The following is a 23,255-nucleotide window of genomic DNA, read 5'->3' on the forward strand; positions in this document are numbered from 1 at the left end:
AGGTCACCCACCACCTGGAGATGCAGCTGTAATTTCATTCGGAGAAGCATGGGGAATTCTTTTGAGGGCTGGAAAACGAAACAAAGCCTGAAAATGACAGGTGACTTGGCAGAAGAGAGACAGCAAGAACTTTGGCAGGAGAGGGTCCTGAGTTTGAATCTCAGCCCCAGTGTTTGCTGATTCCGTGACCTCAGGCTCATTACATAGCCTCAGACAATGGAACCTCCTCTACAGTATCGTCATGGGTATTAGTGATATTGTGTATGAGTGTCTGGAACACAGTGAGTGATCTGTGGAGCCTAACTATTGCTGATCTTGTCTTGGTCACCCAAACAACAAGGTCCACCAAAAATTCGTGTAGCCTCCTTTTTCTGTTTGTCACATCTTTTAAAATCTTTGTTCATGGATGACCCTAGTTAATGCTTGTGCATTACAGGTGCCAGCTGTTTCCTCAATCACACATGCTGACTGTTTTGTCCCTATCTCTATCTAGATCCAAAACTTACGGCCTTAACAAGAAATTCAAGTATGCCAAGCATCGTGTGTGTGTGTGTGTGTGTGTGTGTGTGTGTGTGTGTTCTGCATTTGGTTGTTCTTATTAAAGATTTGTAGCTTCATTAAGGAAGAGTCTCATTGTGCTGTGCTCATTCTTCTGTTAAAGACATTGTATTGGGCTTTTGGTCTCCAGAGTCTCATTTGGCTAAGATAGATTTAGAAAGCTCAGATCTCTTCTTTGAGATGAAAAATGTGGAATAAGAATCAGGTAAGTTTCTTTCACTGAATGAGAATGGCCAGTGAGTCTTGCAGAGAGAGGACATAGCCTAATTGGACTTAATCGTTTATGGAGGTGCAGTGCTCTGAATTGCCCTTCACTGTCTTGATAAGAAAGCAGAAAGATTCAAAATACTTATGACGTAGTGAGTTAATCAAAGCATGTTGTTAGCTGGTTAATCAGCTTGGGGCAAAAGTGTCAGGTGAAATTAAATTTGCCTCTGCTCTGTGCTCTGTCTCATGTTAGAGCTCAGATAAGAACCATCTGAACTCTGAGAGATGTCAATTGAAATAAAAAAAATCAAAAGAACTTGTTTTTGTGGGCATGGGATCTAACCCTGCAACCCTAAGGACTGAGTTAATACCAGTATTTGTGAAATACGGTTTGGAGAGTTGAAGTTATTGACACATCTATTGAAACCACCGCCATATTTCAAAAAAATCTGAAATGTCACTGATTGTAATATCCACCATTCTTCTCCTTACCTCTAAGAAAGAAAGAAAAAGAAAAATATTGCCAAGTAATATTAACACATCATCAACTGTAAGATGAAACCTGACTGCAGAGAGATTAAAGAATGAAAAAATATGTGCATCTTAGAATGGGTAAACTATAGTTTATGGATCCACAACTTAATCCACATAAATTGTTGTTGATTACTTAAGGTGTGAAAAGACCTCACTAAACTTATTTTAATTTGGCTCCACTATGTATCTTGTAGATTTTACCTTAGTCCCTTAGGTCTACTTTTTTCATCCTGCTTCAAGCTGCAGGAAGATAGAAGCTGTGACTTCCTTAGTTGATAACTAAATACTAGAGAAAGTTTTATCCACTGAAGTCCCATCGCTTCTGGCATTTCCTCCTTTCTCTTCTCCATCCAAGGTGAAGGCTTCATCCCTTCAAAGGTTACCTTTGGGGGAACTCCAAATACTTTATCTATTTATATTAAGCAGAGCAAGTTCTTCCATCCCAGGTCATGTTCCTAGATTTATAGAGCAAAGACAACTAGGAGTTTAACGAAACAAAGTTCCCTCAGCCAGAAAAACCTATCTTCTTTAGAAAGCAACAAAGTAAGCATCTATTTTTGGTTGGGCATGTTCCTTGGGGCCTCATCCCTTAGCTGAAATGTCTTGTCTACTATTTATTCTCAAACAAAAATTCAGGGTCTTTCACAAGGGAGATTCCTGTAATAGCAGCTAAGATAATCTTTCTCCAATGTCGTTGTCTCTGTGTATAATGCTATATGTATATGCGTATAAGACTATGATCAACAAAAGGCAGTCTATCATCCACTTGGGGCTGGTGAAGTAAGGCTACTTTCCTGTGTGTAGTGGGGACAGTTCTGGGGAGTAACATGGTTGCTTGTTTCAACCTCCTCTCCTAAAGCGAATAAGTGAGGCTTGTTTGAAAGACAGAAACCACACTGTAGTGAGAGGTCCTTTGGTCAGGCAGTAGATTTGAATATGGGTAATTTTTGGCTTGAGATACTATTGTGATTAATACCACTAACAATAAATAGGACTTGAGCACTTTGTGTGTGTGAAACCCTGGATTATGGAGGAAGAAGCTACTTTAATTCACGTTACACACCTGGAAATAAGGCTCAAGGATATAAGTAACCTGCTCAAGGTCACAAAACATTTTGGAGAAAAATAATGATGATGATAATGAAGGTGATAATTTTGGTCTTTGAAGACAGTTCTCTCATCCTAGAGTTTGAATAACGAAGAAGTCCTGGGATTCCTGGCAAGTGGTTGTGAAACAAATTTTGAACCAATCCTGGAATCACAAACTGCTCCAGGAAACCTGGTCCACAAACTGAAGTCAGGTCACAGTGGATGCAGAATGAAATGGCAGTCCAGGCTTTCTTCTTTGTCGACGATCTCTTCACTGGAAAGCTGGGGACTCTGAGTGAGGAAGACTAACATTGGCTTCCTGAAGAACTCTTTGAACACTTTAAGTTTCACTTTCAACTGCACAACCTAGCATAGAACATGCATAAATCCTTCCTTTTCTTTCACAACTATATAGCACATCTCAAAATTTAACAACTGTAAAAATGAGTAAGTACAATTAAAAATGTAGTGTGAGACAGTGAGCTTATAACTGGTTATAAGTCAATTGAATTTCGTTATTAAGGAATATAATGACCCTAATTAATATCCTGGTTTTCTGGTCTCTCCATAAATCAGGAGGCCATCTCCAGCTCCTTTGCATTCCCAGGTTTAGTGTTGGGGCTAATTCAGGGGTAGTTGGAGCCTACTTTGTTCTTTCATTCATTCATTCTTTCTTTTTTTTTCTTTTTTTTTAAACATCTTTATTGGAGTACAATTGCTTTACAATGTTGTGTTAGTTTCTGCCTTATAACAAAGTGAATCAGCTAAATGTATACATATATCCTCATATCCCCTCCCTCTTGCGCCTCCCTCCCACTCTCCCTATCCCACCCCTCTAAGTGGTCACAAAGCACCGAGCTGATCTCTCTGTGCTATGCAGCTGCTTCCCACTAGCTATCTATTTTATATTTGGTAGTATATATATGTCAATGCTACTCTCTCACTTCATTCCAGCTTACCCTTCCCCCTCCCCATGTCCTCAAGTCCATTCTCTACGTCTGCGTCTTTATTCCTGTCCTGCCCCTAGGTTCATCAGAATCAATTACTTTTTTTAAGATTCCATATATATGTGTTAGCATACAGTAGTTGTTTTTCTCTTTCTGACTTACTTCACGTTGTATGACATACTCTAGGTCCATCCACCTCACTACAAATAAGTCAATTTTGTTTCTTTTTATGGCTGAGTAATATTCCACTGTATATATGTGCTACATCTTCTTTATCCATTCATCTGTCAATGGACACTTAGGTTGCTTCCATGTCCTGGCTATTGTAAATCGTGTTGCAATGAGCATTGTGGTACATGACTCTTTTTGAATTATGGTTTTCTCTGGGTATATACCCAGTAGTAGGATTGCTGAGTCATATGGTATTTCTATTTTTAGTTTTTTAAGGACCCTCCATACTGTTCTGTATAGTGGCTGTCTTCATGCTGAGGTTAGTCAAGGGATTCCATTGTGTGGTAGATAAAGAACAATGGGGTGTGAGTTAGGCCCCATCCATCCTGGCTGTGTGCCACATGGACTTGGGGACAGATTGGGAACTGACAGGACCTGAAGACCAGGTGGTATTTGGGAGTAAGTACAAGGAGGAATGGAAATTGACTCTGACCTGGGAAAGTGGGTTTCAATAGGCTTTTTATAGAGGAAACAAAGGAGGAGGAGCAGATTTGGAGAACAAAAATCATGGTTTGGGGCATTCGGAACCTGAGATATATCCTTTCTTTGTGATATTTCTGTGCTATGGACAATCAGCACTGTACCGTGGGAGAGAGATTTGGTAGGGATCTTGGAGCAGATGAGGGAGAAAAGATGAATGGAAGGCAAGTGGAAAACTTCACGGAGACTTCTGCTTAAGGCTCCTTAGGGTCTCACACTGAAGCCAAATACATCATTGAAAAGGCTGAACAGTGTCACCTCTTACATACACCTTTGTCTGCCAGAAATAATGAAATACACATTCACGATAATAGCCCAAGTCTTGTCTCCAAAGACCTACATTTTGTATTATCTCCTTTTCTCCTGGCAGGAAAGACAGCTCATTTGCTTAATAAGGAAACCACTCTCTCATTTGCCTAAAGACATTAAGCTTCAGGTAAGATGTAGGTTTTTCCTTTATTTCTTCAATATGCTCAGCTGTTGGAATTTGTGTGCCCATTTGGAAAATATGTGAGCTAAGATGCATGAGTGTCATAAAAGGGTAGCTTAAAGTCCAAAATTAGTAAAATAAAGGTGGGATGGTTGATTTCGAATTTGTCTGAGTTGAGTGTTAGGGGAGTTAATAAGAGCTTCATATGGTTTAAAGGTGAAAGTGTTTTAAAAGAAAAGGGCAAGGTCAGCCTTCTCTCCTCCAGGGCTTCTGGTCTCACAATTGTCTCCGAGTGCCTTCCCTTCAGTAGGTAGAGACTTTATCATCATCATTAATGTTAATAACTCCTTATACTTGTAAAGCACTTTATGTGATTTCTGTGATTACATATCCCATGATAATCCTGGGAAGGAGACCTAGCAGGTAATTATTAATCTCCTTTTAAAGGGGGGAAACAGGCCCAGAGAGGTTAACTTCTTTGCCCAAGGACATGCATGGAGTAAGTGGCAAAGCTCTGATTACAGTTGTCATACCCCCTCCTTTCCACATCCAGTGCTATTGTTCTCATTCAAGCCTTGTTACTTCTCATTTGAACCATTATAATAGCTAGTAAATTGATGTCCCCACTTCTAGTCATTTGCCTCTTTGATTTATGCTGCAGTAGAGTCATCTTCCCATAACAAGGCTCAAATCATGTTTGTTTTCTTTTTTTGTCTTTTTAAAATTAATTTTTATTGGAGTATAGTTGCCTTACAATGTTGTGTTAGTTTCTATTGTACAGCAAAGTGAATCAGCTCTATGTATACAGATATCCCCTCTTTTTTTGGAATTCCTTCTCATTTAGGTCAGCACAGAGCACTGAGTAGAGTTCCCTGTGCTATACAGTATGTTCTCATTAGTTATCTATTTTATACATAGTATCAATAGTATGTATATATGTCAGTCCCAACCTCCCAATTCAATCCCCCTCACTTTTCCACCTTGGTAACCATACATTGTTCTCTACGTCTGTGTCTCTATTTCTGCTTTGCAAATAAGATCATCTACACCATTTTTCTACATTCCACATACATGTGTTAATATATGATATTTGTTTTTCTCTTTCTGACTTACTTCACTCTGTATGACTGTCTCTAGGTCCATCCACATCTCTACAAATGATCCAATTTCATTCCTTTTTATGGCTGAGTAATATTCCAGTGTATATATATACCACATCTTCCCTATCCATTCCTCTGTTGATGGACATTTAGGTTGTTTCCATGTCCTGGCTATTGTAAATAATGCTTCATTGAACATTGGGGTGCATGTGTCTTTTTGAATTATGGTTTTCTCTGGGTATATACCTAGTAGTGGAATTGCTGGGTCATATGGTAGTTCTATTTTTAGTTTTTTAAGGATTTATTTATTTATAAACATCTTAATTGGAGTATAATTGCTTTACAATGGTATGTTAATTTCTGCTTTATAACAAAGTGAATCAGCTATATATATACATATATCCCCATATCTCCTCCCTCATGCATCTCTCTCCCACCCTCCCTATGTCACCCCTCCAGGTGGTCACAAAGCACCGAGCTGATCTCCCTGTGCTATGCAGCTGCTTCCCACAAGCTATCTATTTTACATTTGATAGTGTATACATGTCAGTGCTACTTTCTCACTTCGTCCCAGCTTACCCTTCCCCCTCCCCGTGTCCTCAAGCCCATTCTCTACATTCTCGTCTTTATTCCTGTCCTGCCCCTACATTCTTCATAACCATTTTTTTTTTTAGATTCCATATATATTTGTTAGCATATGGTATTTGTTTTTCTCTTTCTGACTTACTTCACTCTGTATGACAGACTCGAGGTCCATCCACCTCACTACAAATAACTCAATTTCATTTCTTTTTATGGCTGAGTAATATTCCATTGCATATATGTGCCACATCTTCTTTATCCATTCATCTGTTGATGGACACTTAGGTTGCTTCCATGTCCTGGGTATTGTAAATAAAACTGCAATGAACATTATGGTACATGACTCTTTTTGAATTATGGTTTTCTCAGGGTATATGCCTAGTAGTGGGATTGCTGGGTCAATGGTAGTTTTATTTTTAGTTTTTAAAGGAACCTCCATACTGTTCTCCATAGTGGCTGTATCAATTTACATTCCCACCAACAGTGCAAGAGGGTTCCCTTTTCTCCACACCCTCTCCAGCATTTATTGTTTGTAGATTTTTTGATGATGGTCATTCTGACTGGTATGAGGTGATACCTTACTGTAGTTTTGATTTGCATTTCTCTAATAAATAGTGATGTTGAGCATCTTTTCATGTGTTTGTTAACCATCTGTATGTCTTCTTTGGAGAAATGTCTATTTAGGTCTTCCACCTGTTTTTTTTGTTTGTTTGTTTTTGTTTTTGGCGATATGTGGGCCTCTCACTGTTGTGGCCTCTCCCATTGTGGAGCACAGGCTCCGGACGCACAGGCTAAGCAGCCATGGCTCACGGGCCCAACCGCTCCGTGGCATGTGGGATCCTCCCGGACCGGGGCACGAACCCGTGTCCCCTGCATCGGCAGGCGGACTTCCAACCACTGTGCCACCAGGGAAGCCCCTCCACCTGTTTTTTGATTGGGTTGTTTGGTTTTTTTTGATATTGAGCTGCATGAGCTGTTTGTATATTTTGCAGATTAATCCCTTGTCACTTGCTCCATTTGCAAATATTTTCTCCCATTCTGAGGTTATCTTTTCATTTTCTTTATAGCTTCCTTTGCTGTGCAAAATTTTTAAGTTAGGTCCCACTTGTTTCTTTTTGTTTTTATTTTCATTACTATAGGAGGTGGGTCAAAAAAAATCTTCCTACGATTTATGTCAAAGAGTGTTCTGCCTACATTTTCCTCTAAGAGTTTTATAGTGTCTGGCCTTACATTTAGGTCTTTAATCAATTTTGAGGTTTTTTTTTGTATAGTGTTAGGGAGTGTTCTAATTTCATTCTTTTACATGTAGCTGTCCAAATTTCCTAGCACCACTTACTGAAGAGGCTGTTTTTTCTCCATTGTATATACTTGCCTCGTTTGGCATAGATTAGTTGACCATAGGTATGTGGGTTTATCTCTGGGCTTTCTATCATGTTCCATTGATCTATATTTCTGTTTTTGTGCCAGTACCATACTGTCTTGATTACTGTACTTTTGTAGTATAGTCTGAAGTCAGGGAGAGTGATTCCTCCAGCTCTACTTTTCTTTCTCAAGATTGCTTTGGCTCTTTGGGGTCTTTTGGGTTTCCATACAATTTGTGAAATTTTTTGTTCTAATTCTGTGAAAAATGCCATTGGTAGTTTGATAGAGATTGCATTGAATCTGTAGATTGCTTTGTGTAGTATATTCATTTTCACAATATTAATTCTTCCAATCCAAGAACATGGTATATCTCTCCATTGCTTTGTGTCATTGTTGATGTCTTTCATCAATATAATATAGTTTTCTGAGTACAGGTCCTTTACGTCCTTAGGTATGTTTATTACTAGGTATTTTATTCTTTTTGTTGCAATGATAAATGGGATTGTTTCCTTAATTCTCTTTCTGATCTTTTGTTGTTAGTGTATGGGAATGTAAGAGATTTCTGTGTATTAATTTTGTATCCTGAAAGTTTACTGAATTCATTGATTAGCTGTAGAAGTTTTCTGGTGGCATCTTTAAGATTATCTATGTATAGTATCATGTCATTTGCAAATAGTGACAGTTTTACTTCTTCTTTTCCTTCTCTGATTGCCATGGCTAGGACTTCCAAAATGATATTGAATAATAGTGGCGAGAGTGGACACTCTTGTCTTATTCCTCATCTTTGAAGAAATGCTTTCAGTTTTTCACCATCGAGAATAATGTTTGCTGTGGGTTTGTCATATATGGCCTTTATTATGTTGAAGTAAGTTCCCTTTATGCCCACTTTCTGGAGATTTTTTTATCATAGATTGGTATTGAATTGGGTTGAAAGATTTTCCTACATTTTTTGAGATGATCATATGGTTTTTATTCTTCAGTTTATTAATATGATATATCACATTGGTTGATTTGAGTGTACTGAAGAATCCATGCATCCCTGAGATAAATCTCACTTGAACATGGTGATCCTTTTAATTTGTTATTGGATTCTTGAGTCTATGTTCATCAGTGATATTGGCCTGTAATTTTCTTTCTTTTTTTTTTTTTTTTTTTGGTGATATCTTTGTCTGGTTTTGGTATCAGGGTGATGGTGGCCTCATAGAATGAACTTGGGAGTGTTCCTCCCTCTGCACCTTTTTGCAAGAGTTTCAGAAGTGTAGGTGTTAACTCTTCTCTGCATGTTTGATAGAATTCATCTGTGAAGCCATCTGGTCTTGGACTTTTGTTTGTTGGAAGGTTTTTAATCACAGTTTCAGTTTCATTACTTGTGATTGGCCTGTCCATATTTTCTATTTCTTCCTGGTTCAGTCTTGGAAGTTTGTACTTTTCTAAGGATTTGTCCATTTCTTCCAGGTTGTCCATTTTATTGGCATATAGTTGCTTGAAGTAGTCTCTTATGATCCTTTGTATTTTGGTGGTGTCAGTTGTAACTTCTCCTTCTTATTTCTTTTTTTCATCTTTAAAAACGTTTAATGTCTCCCCACAGCTTACCAACAAAGGTTCACTATCCTTTCAAGGTGCTCAAGACCTTTGTTAATGTGGTCCCAGGTGACGTACCCTAGATATTCTAGCAATATTGAACTATTCATTATTAGCCAAATATGTCTTCTACCTTCTTACTTTTCCAATCATTTGCTTATACTATTCCTTCTGCACAGACCACTTTTCTTTCTTTTGTCTGTAACTTAAATCTTGCTGTTTGTTTAAGGTTCAGTTCAAATGCCACCTCTTTTAAGGAATATTCTCTGATCACCCTGGTCTAGATACATAGCCCCTTTTTTCTCTGTTGTTGTACTTCCTTCCAGCACTTGTTTTACTCTACTTTGTGTTAGGTTCATAGTGCCCAGAGCCGAACATCTCTGCACTTTGAGTTCTTTGAGGGAGGTCAGGAATTGCCTCATTCTTAACTCATGCCATAGTAGATACTCAGTAAACACTAATGAATAAATTTGTTAATAGGACATGCCAGTATCCCAGGAAAGTCAATAAGCGAGGAGAGATATTTAGTATTGGACTTGTAGAGAAATGGTCTATTTAGGGCTCTACAAAAGAGTGGTTCCACAAATTGCTTGTATCCTATACTTATCTTCCTGTCTGGCTGCATTAAATTGATCTGGATTACTTGTTGAAAATACTGCTTCCTGGGCTCTTATTCCAGAGCTTTCCATTTGGGAATATGTGCTTTACCAGATTGTTCAGTTGACTTTATGCTAAACCATGCTTGGGAATTACTGATGTAGAATGTCATGAATCTTTAGGAATGCCTTGATCCATAAAATGAGTCAAGTTGGCTGAAGATATGCTAAATATGTTCATGAGACTGGGACTAATATTTTTCAATACTTTCCTTAGTCATGAATCCTTGAGGCTTACAAATGGATTCTGGAGTGTTCCGTGTCCCAGCAGGAAAAATATAAATGGCTTCTTGACAGGGGCAGAAGAATGCTTTGATTTCAGTCTTATTGCAAATTTGACTTAATTTTTTTCTTTTTTTTAAAAAATAAATTTACTTATTTATTTATTGTCTGCATTTGGTCTTTTTCGCTGTGCATGGGTTTTCTGTAGTTGTGGTGAGCAGGAGTTACTCTTCATTGTGGTGCATGGGCTACTCATTGCAGTGTCTTCTCTTGTTGTGGAGCATGGGCTCTAGGCATGCAGGCTTCAGTAGCTGTGGCATGCGGGTTCAGTAGTTGTGGCTCATGGGCTCTAGAGTGCAGGTTCAGTAGTTGTGGTGCACAGGCTTAGCTGCTCCATGACATGTGAGATCTTCCCGGACCAGGGATTGAACCCATGTCCCCTGCATTGGCAGGTGGATTCTTAACCACTGCACCACCAGGGAAGTCCCTAAGTTTATTTTCTGATGCCTCATCCTTTTGATTTCCTGTGTCTTGTTGATTTTTCACTGCCTGTCATGTTTGTACATTTCTTTATCACCCTCAAAATGCCATCAAACAGCTAGTCTGATGAACATATCTCTTTCCTTCTCTACAAAGAACCCCCCCCTTTTTTTCCCACTCTGGTGCATATTTCTCTCTTCTCCTTTTGATCCATTGTTATCCAGGTCCTGACATTTTTCCTGACATCCAAATATAGAATAGGTGACTCTATGCAACCTCATGTGAATGTATTCAGAGTAAGATCTGCTGAGAGTGTTGCTTCATAATATTAGATATTTTATCTCCAAGGGAGGTTAAGTAATTCATCAGGGTAGGTATATATGAGTGCTTTGCATGCTCATCAAGATACCAGAATTATAAATTGGGTTTTCTTGCTATTGAAGAAAGAATACATCCCTTACTTTTATGTACATAGTATGATTGACCATGAAGGATCATTTGCACTATAAAAAGCCCAATAATAATTTTAACATTCATATTATTTTATTATTAGTATTGGCATCAGTGTTAGTATTTATATTACCACTCCTACTATTCTAGTATTCCTATCACCACCAAAATTTATTGATTGATTACAATGTTGAGAATACTCACAAAGCACTACGAGGCAGGTATTACTACATAATGTTTATATTTGTGGAAACCGTAACTCAAGGACTTTAAGCATCTTGTGTAGGGTCATACACATGGTAAGCAGTGGAGCTAAGACTCAAACTTGGTCTGTCTAACTCCAGAATCCATATACTGCCCCTTTTCCTTCATATTCTCCATATAAATATAGAATTTTGTTTCTAGGTTTTTTAAAATTATTATTATAAAGTTGTATCAGCCAGAATCTGTGTAAGATACAGAATTCAACTTGGATGATTCAGTTGAAGATATTTTAATGAAAGAATCACTTAAAGAAGTGTGGATAAGACTAAGAAAACAACATGGAGTGTGGAGGCACTTGGAGGTCTTATTACTATTTTCAGGACTGCAGGAACAAAAATATATGACATTCAAATCAGTAGAGTTTTAAAATGCTATATTCTTGAGTACAGATACATTCATGACTTTTATAGCTTCTTGATTTGTTTATTTTACTAGCATACAACATTTTTCTTTGTCTCTCCTGATTTTTTAATATTTTTTTTGCCTTCTACTCTATCTTGTGTGGTATTTCATTATTATTCTCACTTTCTCTTGGTTCATATTTTCCTGACATTTATTTTCAACATTTTTAGTGTCCTTTATGTGGGCCTGTTGTATACAACTAATTATTGGATCTTGTTTTGATCCAACCCATGAGTCTCTGCCTTTTGAGATATGAGTTCAATATCTTAATATTTAATGTAGTCATTATATGTTTTTAAAAATCTTTGGCCATGTTTCCTGTTTTTTTTGTTTTGTTTTTAAATTTACTATAGTTATACCTTATAAAATTTTATTTTATTTTCATTTAGAAATACTTCTCCAATTACATTTTAAAGAGTTTTATCTGGTTGTCCAAGTGAAATATTGTGTACTTAAAAAGACTTTTGGGGCTTCGCTGGTGGTGCAGTGGTTGAGAGTCCACCTGCCGATGCAGGGGACATTGGTTTGTGCCCTAGTCTGAGAGGATCCCACATGCTGCAGAGTGGCTGGGCCCGTGAGCCATAGCCACTGAGCCTGCACATCTGGAGTCTGTGCTCTGCAACGGGAGAGGCCACAATGGTGGGAGGCCCATGTACCGCAAAAAAAAAAAAAAAAAAAAGAAGACTTCTGGAGGACTTCCGGGGAAGATGGCAGAAGAGTAAGACACAGAGATCACCTTCCTCCCCAGAGATACACCAGAAATACATTGACACGTGGAACAAATCCTACAGAACACCTACTAAACGCTGGCAGAAGACCTCAGACCTCCCAAAAGGCAAGAAACTCCCAACGTACCTGGGTAGGGTAAAGCGGAGAGATTCCCTCACAGAGGATTGGTGCCAACCAGCACTCACTAGCCCGAGAGGCTTGTCTGCGCGCCCGCCGGGGTGGGCGGCACTGGGAGCTGAGGCTCGGGCTTCAGTCGGAGTGCAGGGAGAGGACTGGGGCTGGCGACGTGAACACAGCCTGAAGGGGCTAATGCGCCACAGCTAGCCAGGAGGGAGTCCGGGAAAAAGTCTGGACCTGCCAAAGAGGCAAGAGACTTTATCTTCCCCCTTTGTTCCCTGGTGTGCGAGGAGAGGGGATTAAGAGAGCTGCTTAAAGGAGTTCCAGAGATGGGCGTGAGCCATGGCTAAAGGTGCAGACCCCAGAGATGGGCATGGGATGCTGGGGCTGCTGCCGCCACCACGAGGCCTGTGTGTGAGCACAGGTCACTGTCCACGACCCCCTTCCGGGAAGCCTGTGCAGCCCGTCACTGCTGGGGTCCCGGGATCTAGGGACAGTTTACCTGGGAAACCACACTGTGTGCCTCGGGCTAGTGCAACGTCACGCTGGCCTCTGCCGCTGCAGGCTCGCCCCACACTCCGTGTCCCCCACCACGGCCTGAGTGAGCCAGAGTCACCGAAGTGGCTGCTCCTTTAACCCTGTCCTGTCTGAGTGAAGAACAGATGCCCTCCAGTGACCTACATGCAGAGGCGGGGCCAAATCCAAAGCTGAGACCCAGGAGCTGTGAGAACAAAGAAGAGAAAGGGAAATCTCTCCCAGCAGCCTCAGAAGCAGCGGATTAAAGCTCCACAATCAACTTGATGTACCCTGCATCTGTGGAATACATGAATAGACAACGAATCAACCCAAATTGAGGAGCCAGGAGTCAGTGCTGTGCCTATGAGGTGGGAGAGCCAACTTCAGGACACGGGTCCACATGAGACCTACCAGCTCCACATAATATCAAACGGCGAAAATCTTCCAGACATCTCTATCTCAACACCAGCACCCAGCTTCACTCAACGAACAGGAAGCTACAGTGCTGGACACCCTATGCCAAACAACTAGCAAGAAAGGAACACAACGCCACCCATTAGCAGAGAGGCTGCCTAAAATCATAAAAAGTCCGCAGACACCCGAAAACACACCACTAGATGTGGACCTACCCACCAGAAAGACAAGATCCAGCCTCATCCACCAGAACACAGGCACTAGTCCCCTCCACCAGGAAGCCTACACAACCCACTAAACAAACCTTAGCCACTGGGGACAGACACCAAAAACAATGGGAACTACAAACCTGCAGCCTGCAAAAAGGAGACCCCAAACATAGTAACATAAGCAAAATGAGAAGACAGAAAAACACACAGCAGGAGAAGGAGCAAGATAAAAACCCACCAGACCTAACAAATGAAGAGGTAATACGCAGTCTACCTGAAAAAAGAATTCAGAATAATGATAGTAAAGATGATCCAAAATCTTGAAAATATAATAGACAAAATGCAAGAAACAGTTAACAAGGACCTAGAAGAACTAAAGATGAATCAAGCAATGATTAAAAACACAATAAATGAAATGAAAAATACTCTAGATGGGATCAATAGCAGAATAACTAGGCAGAAGAATGGATCAGTGATGTGGAAGACACAATAGTGGAAATAACTGCTGCAGAGCAGAATAAAGAAAAAAGAATGTAAAGAACTGAGGACAGTCTCAGAGACCTCTGGGACAACATTAAATGCACCAACATTCAAATTATAGGGGTTACAGAAGAAGAAGAGAAAAAGAAAGGTACTGAGAAAATACTTGAAGAGATTATAGTTGAAAACTTCCCTAATATGGGAAAGGAAATAGTTAATCAAGTCCAGGAGGCACAGAGAGTCCCATACAGGATAAATCCAAGGAGAAATACACCAAGACATATATTAATCAAACTGTCAAAAATTAAATACAAAGAAGACATATTATAAGCAGCAAGGGAAAAACAACAAATAACACACAAGGGAATACCCATAAGATTAACAGATGATCTTTCAGCAGAAACTCTGCAAGCCACAAGGGACTGGCAGGACATATTTAAAGTGATGAAGGAGAAAAACCTGCAACCAAGATTACTCTACCCAGCAAGGATCTCATTCAGATTTGATGGAGAAATTAAAACCTTTACAGACAAGCACAAGCTGAGAGATTTCAGCACCACCAAACCAGCTTTACAACAAATGCTAAGGGAACTTCTCTAGACAAGAAACACAACAGAAGGAAAAGACCTACAATAATGAATCCAAAACAATTAAGAAAATGGGAATAGGAACATACATATCGATAATTACCTTAAATGTAAATGGACTAAATGCTCCCACCAAAAGACACAGATTGGCTGAATGGATACAAAAACAAGACCCATATATATGCTGTCTACAAGAGACCCACTTCAGACCTAGAGACACATACAGACTGAAAGTCAGGGGATGGAAAAAGATATTCCATGCAAATGTAAACCAAAAGAAAGCTGGAGTAGCAATTCTCATATCAGAAAAAATAGACTTTAAAATAAAGACCACTAGAAGAGACAAAGAAGGATACTACATAATGATCAAGGGATCGATCCAAGAAGAAGATATAACAATTGTAAATATTTATGCACCCAACATAGGAGCACCTCAATACATAAGGCAAATACTAACAACCATAAAAGGGGAAATCGACAGTAACACATTCATATTAGGGGAATTTAACACCCCACTTTCACCAATGGACAGATCATCCAAAATAAAAATAAATAAGGAAACACAAGCTTTAAATGATACATTAAATAAGATGGACTTAATTGATATTTATAGGACATTCCATCCAAAAACAACAGAATACACATTTCTCTCAAGTGCTCATGGAACATTCTCCAGGATAGATTATATCTTGGGTCACAAATCAAGCCTTGGTAAATTTAAGAAAATTGAAATTGTATCAAGTATCTTTTCTGACCACAATGCTATGAGACTAGATATCAATTACAGGAAAAGATCTGTAAAAAACACATGGAGACTAAACAATACACTATTTAATAATGAAGTGATCACTGAAGAAATCAAAGAGGAAATTAAAAAATACCTAGAAACAAATGACAATGGAGACAAGATGACCAAAAACCTATGGGATTCAGCAAAAGCAGTTTTAAGAGCGAAGCTTATAGCAATACAATCCCACCTTAAAAACAGGAAACATCTCGAATGATCAACCTAACCTTGCACCTAAAGCAATTAGAGAAAGAAGAAAGCAGAAAGATAGCAGAAGGAAAGAAATCATTAAAATCAGATCAGAAGTAAATGAAAAAGAAATGACGGAAACGATAGCAAAGGTCAATAAAACTAAAACCTGGTTCTTTGAGAAGATAAACAAAATTGATAAACCATTAGCCAGACTCATCAAGAAAAAAAGGGAGAAGACTCAAATCAATAGAATTAGAAATGAAAAAGGAGAAGTAACAACTGACACTGCATAAATACAAAAGATCATGAGAGATTATTACAAGCAACTCTATGCCAATAAAATGGACAACCTGGAAGAAATGGACAAATTCTTAGAAATGCACAACCTGCCAAGACTGAATCAGGAAGAAAAAGAAAATATGAACAGACCAATCACAAGCACTGAAATTGAAACTGTGATAAAAAATCTTCCAACAAACAAATGCCCAGGACCAGATGGCTTCACAGGCGAATTCTATCAAACATTTATAGAAGAGCTAACACCTATCCTTCTCATACTCTTCCGAAATATATTAGAGGGAGGAACACTCCCAAACTCATTCTACGAGGCCACCATCACCTTGATACCAAAACCAGACAAGGATGTCACAAAGAAAGAAAACTACAGGCCAATATCACTGATGGACACAGATGCAAAAATCCTCAACAAAATACTAGCAAACAGAATGCAACACCACATTAAAAGGATCATACACCATGATCAAGTGGGGTTTATTCCAGGAATGCAAGGATTCTTCAATATATGCAAATCAATCAACGTGATACACCATATTAACAAATTGAAGGAGAAAAACCATATGATCACCTCAATAGATGCAGAGAAAGCTTTCAACAAAATTCAACACCCATTTATGATAAAAACCCTGCAGAAAGTAAGCATAGCGGGAACTTTCCTCAACATAATAAAGGTCATATATGACAAACCCACAGCCAACATTGTCCTCAATGGTGAAAAACTGAAACCATTTCCACTAAGATCAGGAACAAGGCAAGGCTGCCCACTCTCACCACTCTTATTCAACATAGTTTTGGAAGTCGTAGCCATAGCAATCAGAGAAGAAAAGGAAATAAAAGGAATCCAAATCAGAAAAGAAGAAGTAAAGCTGTCACTGTTTGCAGATGACATGATACTATACATAGAGAATCCTAAAGATGCTACCAGAAAACTATTAGAGCTAATCAATGAATTCAGTAAAGTAGCAGGATACAAAATTAATGCACAGAAATCACTGGCATTCCTATATACTAATGATGAAATATCTGAAAGTGAAATCAAGAAAACACTCCCATTTACCATTGCCACAAAAAGAATAAAATATCTAAGAATAAACCTACCTAAGGAGACAAAAGACCTTTATGCAGAAAATTATAAGACACTGATGAAAGAAATTAAAGATGATACAAATAGATGGAGAGATGTACCATGTTCTTGGATTGGAAGAATCAACATTGTGAAAATGACTCTACTACCCAAAGCAATCTACAGATTCAATGCAATCCCTATCAAACTACCACTGGCATTTTTCACAGAACTAGAACAAAAAATTTCACAATTTGTATGGAAACACAAAAGACCCTGAATAGCGAAAGCAGTCTTGAGAACGAAAAATGGAGCTGGAGGAATCAGGCTCCCTGACTTCAGACTATACTACAAAGCTACAGTAATCAAGACAGTATGGTATTGACAAAAAACAGAAAGATAGATCAATGGAACAGGATAGAAAGCCCAGAGATAAACCTACGCACATATAGTCAACTTATCTTTGATAAAGGAGGCAGGAATGTACAGTGGAGAAAGGACAGTCTCTTCAATAAGTGGTGCTGGGAAAACTGGACAGGGACATGTAAAAGTATGAGATTAGATCACTCCCTAAGACCATACACAAAAATAAGCTCAAAGTGGATTAAAGACCTAAATGTAAGGCCAGAAATGATCAAACTCTTAGAGGAAAACATAGGCAGAACCCTCTATGTCATAAATCACACAAAGATCCTTTTTGACCCACATCCTAGAAAAATGGAAATAAAGACAAAAATAAACACATGGGACCTAATGAAATTTAAAAGCTTTTGCACAGCAAAGGAAACCATAAACAAGATGAAAAGACAACCCTTAGAATGGGAGAAAATATTTGCAAATGAAGCAAATGACAAAGGATTAATCTCCAAAATTTACAAGCAGCTCATGCAGCTCAATAACAAAAAAACAAACAACCCAATCCAAAAATGGGCAGAAGACCTAAATAGACATTTCTCCACAGAAGATATACAGACTGCCAAAAAACGCATGAAAGGATGCTCAACATCTTTAATCATTAGAGAAATGCAAATCAAAACTGCAATGAGATATCATCTCACACCAGTTAGAATGGCCATCATCAAAAAATCTAGAAACAATAAATGCTGGAGAGAGTGTGGAGAAAAGGGAACACTCTTGCACTGCTGGTGGGAATGTGAATTGTTACAGCCACTATGGAGAACAGTATGGAGGTCCCTAAAAAACTACAAATAGAACTACCATATGACCCAGCAATCCCACTCCTGGGAATATACCCTGAGAAAACCATAATTCAAAAAGAGTCATGTACCAAAACGTTCATAGCAGCCCTATTTACAATAGCCTGGAGATGGAAACAACCTAAGTGTCCATAGACAGATGAATGGATAAAGAAAATGTGGCACATATATACAATGGAATATTACTCAGCCATAAAAAGAAACAAAATTGAGCTATTTGTAATGAGGTGGATGGACCTAGAGTCTGTCATACAGAGTGAAGTAAGTCAGAAAGAGAAAGACAAATACTGTATGCTGACACATATATATGGAATTTAAGAAAAAAAAGATGTCCTGAAGAACATAGGGGTAAGACTGGAATAAAGACACAGACCTACTAGAGAATGGACTTGAGGCTATTAGGAGGGGGTAGGGTAAGCTGTGACAAAGCGAAAGAGAGGCATGGACATATATACACTACCAAATGTAAGGTAGATAGCTAGTGGTAAGCAGCCGCATAGCACAGGGAGATCAGCTCGGTGCTTTGTGACCACCTGGAGTGGTCGGATAGGGAGGGTGGGAGGGAAACGCAAGAGGGAGGGGATATGGGAACATATGTATATGTATAACTGATTAATTTTTTTATAATTCAGAAACTAACACACCATTTTTAAGCAATTATACTCCAATAAAGATGTAGAAAAAAAAAAAAGGATGCACAGGAAAAAAAAAAGACTTCTGTATCCAAATAATTGTTTTGATGGATATAAAATTTTAGTTTCAAAGTTTTTTGCATGTTATTTTTGTTGCTGAGAAATCAGATATCAACAGAACCCTTATTTCATTGTAGGTGAGTTTCTTCTTTGGATTTTTTTTTTTTTTTTTTTTTTTTTTTTTTTGCAGTACGCGGGCCTCTCACTGTTGTGACCTCTCCCATTGCAGAGCACAGTCTCCGGACACACAGGCTCAGTGGCCATGGCTCACGGGCCCAGTCGCTCCGTGGCATATGGGATCTTCCCGGACCGGGGCACAAACCCGTGTCCCCTGAATCGGCAGGTGGACTCTCAACCACTGCCCCACTAGGGAAGCCCTTCTTTGGATTTTTAAAATAATTTTTAAGTGTTTATTGATGTTATTTTTCTCTTCGTTTTTAATGTTAATAAATTTCTCTAAAGTAAGTTAAAATATGGGTGGTTTCTTATATGTTTGTATGCTATAAACCTTTTCAATATTTTTCTAATTTGAGAAATTAGTCATTTACTTGTATAGGTATTTTTTCTCTGAGTCTTACTATGCATATATTGGTGATTATAATTCTATCTTCTAGATTTTCTTTTTTCATATTTTTCATCAGTTATCCCTTTTTATTAATGCCATTCATAGCATTTCTGATCTAATCTTTCAGGTCATTGATTTGTTTTGCAGCTATATTCATTTTCAATCTATTTATTGGATTCTATAAGTATCATGTTTTTCATAACATAGTGTCTTTATTTTGTTCTTCATGTTCCTGCTTTATGTTTCTGATATTCTCCTTATTTCTTTGGAGATATTTAATAATTTGATCTTTAACTTATGTTATATCTGATCAATTAATTTTCTTTATCTGGTGCAGATAATTCATTTTGTCATATTTTTGCCAGAAAGGCAGTAAAGTGTACTGGTAAAAGCATAAGCTTTGGAGAGTTAAAAAAGAGACAACAGACCCACAATAGAGTCACCTGGTCTAAGCCCATTCACCAAACCAAGACTCAATACTTAATTATAGTTTTAACCTCTCTGAGGAGTAGAATCTTAAATCAGTCAATCTGGAATTACCTGGTCATCACTGATACCGAGCAGGACCCTGTAGGGCACCTGGGCACAAAAGCCTTTCTGTGTCCTCCTTTTCTTGATTACAGGAAATAGGCTTATTCAGCCTCTATGACTTTCCCTGAGTTCCAAGGGCAGTTTCAAACAGTTGCTAATTAGGGAAAGGAGGGGATGTGGAGACAAGGGAGGAACAGTCAGAGAAACAATAGTGCAGCCTTGGGGCAGGGAGCTGGTTCCCCTTCAAAGCATATACATAACAATATCTTTGAGCTGTTTTGTAGATACTGAAACCCCCACCAGGTGGGAGTAGTTAACTGTGTACTGCCCACAAGCACATAGACCCCAGACCGGTTGGAACCAGAAGGTTGATGATGCTGACTCCCAATTACCTCACCACTAACCAATCAGAAGAATGTCCACAAGCTGATCACACCCTTTTTGAACCATTACTATAAAACTCCTCACTACCCTCTAGGTCTGGACAAACAGTTTTGAGGGCATTAGTTTACTGTGGCCCCCTTTGCCTGGCAAAGCAATAAAGCTATTAGTTTCTACTTCACTCAAAACTCTGTCTCTGAGATTTAATTCGGTGTTGGTGTGCAGAGGCCAGATTCAGCTTTAGCACTAGTGAGGTAATCTGCCTGATAGACCCCTGTCATCTCCTAGAAGAAGGAGACCTTGCCACAAACAGTCCACTTGCTAATAACTTCCTTGTCCCAACCCCTTCTGCAAATAAAAGTCTTCCATTTTGTATAGGTCTTTGGAGCTCCTTTCTGTCTGCTAGATGGTACACTGCCTGATTCATGAATTGTTGAATAAAGCCAATTAGATCTTCAGATTTACTCAGTTGAATTTTGTTCTTCAGTGGGAGCCAGACTGCCTACATTCAAAACCCACCTCTGCCAATGCCCAGCTGTGTAATTATGGGCAAATAACTGCTCTGTGCTTCCTTTTTGATACTTAAAATTGGGTTAACAGAGCAGTTGTGAGGATTGAATAGACTGATATTTGTAGCACATAGTACCATGTCTCACACACACTTAGTGTTGGTAAGCTTTTGCTAGTATTACTAGAGTCATTTAACTGATCAAATATTGTGTTATTTCCCCTTTGGAACAGATATTTCCCTGGTTCTGTTAGCACTGAAGGCTAAGTTGCAGGTCTTGGCTGCAGCTTCTCTTAGTGAGTATAGGGAGGAAGGGAAGGAGTATTACATCTCAAGACAGATAAATTTTACAGTTACAACCCTACTACTTCCCTGACATTGTTGCTCTTTAAGATTTTCTTCTTCTTCTGTTGAAAATGCCTGGCTTTTGGGTACAGAGGTGTGGGAGGAGGAAGATTTTAGTTGGCCTGCATACGTTGTTAGCTGCTTCCACTTCAGCTGGCCGATATGCCAACCTGATGTTACCCTGTTGCCATTGCCTTGCAGTGGTCTACCCTGGACGTCTTCTCTTCTGGGTTATTGTCTTTCCTACACCCTCCACCCCCGCCCCCCACCCCCAAGGGATGCAATCACCTTCTCTTGGATTCACACAGTTCTTATGCTAGTTTAATAGATCTGTCAACTCCTCTTTCTCTGTTTTGAGAGTTTCCAGTGTTAGATTATGTGAAGGGAGCCAGCAATCTTTGCTACTTTCTTATCTTGTCAAGATGTAAAAATCATGATTTGCCCTCTGGTTTTAAAAGGAAGAAATGGAAGCTCACCATGGGAGGGGAGCTGATGCTTATTGCATTCCAGTAGCATGTGAGGTGTAGGGTCTAACACCAGAATAAAGATGATGATGATGATCTTCCTTTCCCTTCCCCCTACCTGGCATGAAACATGGTATATTCTTGATTCCAAATCCTTATTACAATTCCTTCAAGAAAGGTAACATTATCTTTTGCTCCCAAGAGGATGATGAAACTCTGAGAGGTTAAGTAACTGGCTCAAGGACACAGAGCAGATAAGTGGCAGAAGCTACAAGTTATCCTTGCTGTAAAAAACAGGTCATGCTCTTTTCCCCTTCTCTGCTTGGAGCCCTTTGGGTGTGAAATGCCATGCCCAAAGCACAGAGTGAGCTGGTGGTAGCCCTGCACCAGATCCAAGTCCAATGACTCCTGACCCTCTGAGCTCTCTGCCACACGCTCCACTCCGATCCCTCTTCTCTTCCTTTTTTATGTCCAAAGATGTGAACCAGTCCCTGGAATATGGTCTTCCAGCTACTGAGTGGAAAAATACCATCAGAGAACCAGGGAAGGAAAAAAAAAGTGAAGAGGAGAGGCAAATACCTTATTTATCACTCTTGACTTCATTACAAAAGATCTGCAAAACTCACAAAAAAGTCAACTTGCAAATCATGTTATGGTTAATAAAACAGTAATTTAAGCCCCCCTGGCTCTACCTGCAGTGTCCTGAGGTACTCACAATGCCCTTTCTCTGCTTTATTTTGGGGCTCAGTACAAAAGGTTTTCACCTTAACATAATTAACTTTTTATCATTAAGATTCTGAAAAATTGAATTGTATTGGACACAGGTCACTGTAATGAGAATTTAATGGCTACGTATTACAATGCAAGCTAAGCTTTGAATACGTGCTAGAGGCGTCACATTGCTACTGACCTATGCAAATTTCCATCTCAGTGGCCCTTATTCTTCCCACTGTGGCATCCGACCCCCACTCCGTTTTTCTCTCATCTCCTTAAACAATGATTCCCTCATTTTCATATTAATTGCATCACTTAACTGAGATAATGCTCCTTCTGAAATGAGCAAAGGGATGAATCACCGAAACGGGCCATTATTCTTTTTGCTTAACCAATTTCACAGGCCCCGCACAAAGCGCTGCCTTCATTTGGCTTCCTATAATTGCTTATCATTAGGTCCAGCCGCCCCACGAAGTACCTTTTTATTTATTTAAGTCTCATCTCTGACGGATGGAAAATGAATCACTTGCATATCTGAGGAGCCCAGACAGCTCCAGGCAAGGGGGGTAGTGGGATATCTGGGAGAACTCTAAAGGCAGAAATCAAGAAGCATCCTGGGTGAATGGTCCCGCCCCTTCCCTTTTCCCACAGAGATTCCAGGAGCAGCCACAGCTATCAGGTGACCTAGGAGCATTCAGCAGCAGACCCACTGGCTCCTGATAACCTAACCAGATAACCCAGAGTAGAGAGGGATTGACCCACGTGATGATGGCAGCTCGGTACCCACAGGGGAGTGTATGAGGCTGACCAGGTGCCCACTTCGCCAGGGAAGGCAGTCCCACTTCCACGACTTGGGCAGGTGAGAGGCTGTA

This window comes from Hyperoodon ampullatus (genome assembly GCF_949752795.1).
Source record: "Hyperoodon ampullatus genome assembly, chromosome: 1".
NCBI lineage: Eukaryota > Metazoa > Chordata > Mammalia > Artiodactyla > Ziphiidae > Hyperoodon > Hyperoodon ampullatus.